We start from the raw sequence: 3,194 nt of genomic DNA on the forward strand, positions 1-3,194 counted from the left end.
ATTTGAAAATGAGTGCTCGTAAGATGATGTGACAAAAAAACAAACGACGAGAAAATGCCAATAGAGATCTAGTGGGTCTAACTATCTTAGAAGAGTACATAAATGACATTTGCCTATGGCTAATCGTTCATGGATATAATTCAATTATCTATTAATTCCATGTTCATATCCAGGCAACAGTTTGTATCTTTTTCTTGTTAATCTTCGTGAATGAAAATTTTAGATATATAATTGCAGCCACAATGTTCACACCAGAATAAGTCAAGGCACACGCAAACGTAATATTCAATTTAGTCCAAACATTGTTGATATCTTTAGACTTTTCTTTCAACAGACAAGATTTAAGGAAACATAGAAACAAACAAATGGAGTTAGAGATCATATCTTATCTACCTTATGCAAACAATGCGTGGACATTCAAATGGTTCGTTATTTACCATAATTTAATTTTCTGTTTAATTTGATTTTACGTATTAATTTTAATTCAACATAAAACTGTTTCTTCTATAAGCAAAACTGTGCAATTTTTGTACTCAAATATATAGAATGCTTTATTCTAGGATATCCAACAAAATCAGTTTTATCAGATAGGATGACCATATAGAGGCAAAAAATTGCAGTAGATATTTGTTATAATGAATATTTTCTGCATTCCCATTTATCCTGATTGTAATAAAATGATTGTAATAGATAATTAGAGTATACTAACTTCTCGTGTGAACATCGTTAGAAAGAATGATATGTAACAAGCTTCAATAAAATTAAGTTATATACTCTTTTAAATGTTATACGATTTTTTTCTTATCTCTTGGTATATTGGTATATTGTTAGTGTTCGTACAAAATAAAATCGAGCAAAACTACCAATTAGTGAGTAGGTGAGCGTGAAGACCTTTGGTCATTAGTTCGACTGCCCCCACCAACACTTTTTCGGTCAAACCTGTCATACTGGACTTGCCTAATAAGGTTTATCTGACTGACGTGACTTGTAGGCTATTACATCAGTCCGAGAGTTTACCCAATGCGCACCTGAAAGGTAGCGACTACGGGTTCCTCCATCATAAAAAAAAAATCAAAAAACAAATAGAAATACATTTAATGTGAGCTATGACAATGGACGTGTTTAAAGATGATATAACCATTTTGCATGATTTATGTATTAGTCAATTTAGAGGTGAAATATTCACATTTATTTCCAAAAAGTATATGTAACTTCCAGAAAGATTTATATTTTTTCCCTACTATATAAAAAAGGAGAATGTGAGGGCACTGTAGAAAACAACAGTGTCTTGATCCATCTTTACTGTAGCATTTTTGTTTTTTTTTTTNAAAAGAATTAAAGAGAATTTTAAATTGAAAAAAAAAATTATAAAGTACAACTACAAAGCAAAAAAAAAATTAAAAAAATTAAAAAAATTAAATTAATCTCTCCGTGCATGGAGGAAAAAAAAATGAAGGACTCTCCGTACACGAAGACCATAGCTCTCTGTGCACAGAGAGAGAATTAATTTTTTTTTACTTATATTTTTGTGTTCATTTTCAGGCTCATTATGGAATATCAAACGAAAAAGGTCTCCGTGCACGGAGAGAGAATTAATTAATTTTTTTTTTACTTATGTTTTTGTGTTCATTTTCAAACTCATTACGGGATATCAAACGAAATCGAAATATTACATTCTTAATATCATTTTGAAGTGCTCGCAGCATAGTATTGCACGTCGTTAATGGTGCGTGAAACGGTCAATCATAGCAAATGTTATCGGACGTCAAAGTAGGCATTGTCAAACTATATTTCAAAAATTTCGATAACAAGCTAACTTTAAAAAATCATCGACGATTGTACGATAGTCGAATCGATAAATGTTTTACATTTTCTCGAAACTCATTTTGAGAACTATATCGTAGAGATATCGAATGATCAAATAGATATCAAAAATAGTTAAACGGACATTAAACGTATGTGTTAAAAAATACGCATAAGTCATTTTTTCTTAAAAAAATCAATTATTTTATTACTATTTCGAAATTTTCGATAGCAAGCTAACTTTAAAAATTCGTCGAAAATCGTACGATAATCGAATCGATAAATGTTTTACATTCTCTCGAAACTCATTTTGAGAACTATATCGTAGAGATATCAGATGATCTAAATAAATATCATAAATAGTTAAACGGAGATTAAACGTATGTGTTGAAAATGCGTATACGTCTTTTTTTTAAAATCAATTATTTTATTACTATTTATTCTTGTTTCGTAACAATTTTATCAATGCATCATTTTGCTCAAAAAAATTATGTGGTCTGACGACAATTTTTTTCTCCATGCACGGAGTGAATATGCTTTTTTTTTATCATTTTATATATAGAATTATTACTAGAAAATTAAATTTTATCTCAAATTATTAAAAAATGCTGATTAATAATAAAAAATTTGAAAAAAAAAATTAAAAAGAATTCTAAATTGAAAAAACTATTATTTATAACGTAAAACTACATAGAAAAAAAATTCTGAAATCTAAGTTTCTGTTTGGAATTATTAAAAGAAAATAATTCTAAATTGAAAAAAAAATTATAATGTGCACAACAAAAATTAAAATTTTTTAAATTCTTTTTTCTTCAAATTTTTTACTTAAAAGTAACTTTTTGTAAAATATTTTTTTCTTATATCCCTACTATATATATCTATGTAAGAGTGGTTGAGCATGGAGTGGTGGGAGGTATGGAAATTACGTATTGCAGCAGTTTCTTACAGTATAATAAAATATTTTAAAGTAAAATTTTTTTTATATAATTTATTACTATAAAATTAAATATTATCTGAAATTATTAAAAAATATAAATACTAATAATATAAGATAGAAAATATTTCTAAGAGGTAAAAAGTTACTTGTGAGTAAAAAAATTAAAGATAAAGAAATTAAAAAAGAATTTTAAGTTGAAAAGAAAAATTATTTATAATGCAAATCAAAACTAAGTTTTTGTTTGGAATTATTAAGAGAAAAGAATTTTAAATTGAAAAAAAATTTATAATGTAAACAACGCAAATATTTTAAAAAAATAAAGAATAGTTAAACGGACATTAAATATATGTGTTAAAAAATACGCATAAGTCGTTCTTTCTTAAAAAAATCAATTATTTTATTACCATTTCTAAATTTTCGATAATAAGCTAACTTTAAAAATTCGTCGACGATT

Source organism: Olea europaea, chromosome 3 (assembly GCF_002742605.1).
Source record: "Olea europaea var. sylvestris chromosome 3, O_europaea_v1, whole genome shotgun sequence".
NCBI lineage: Eukaryota > Viridiplantae > Streptophyta > Magnoliopsida > Lamiales > Oleaceae > Olea > Olea europaea.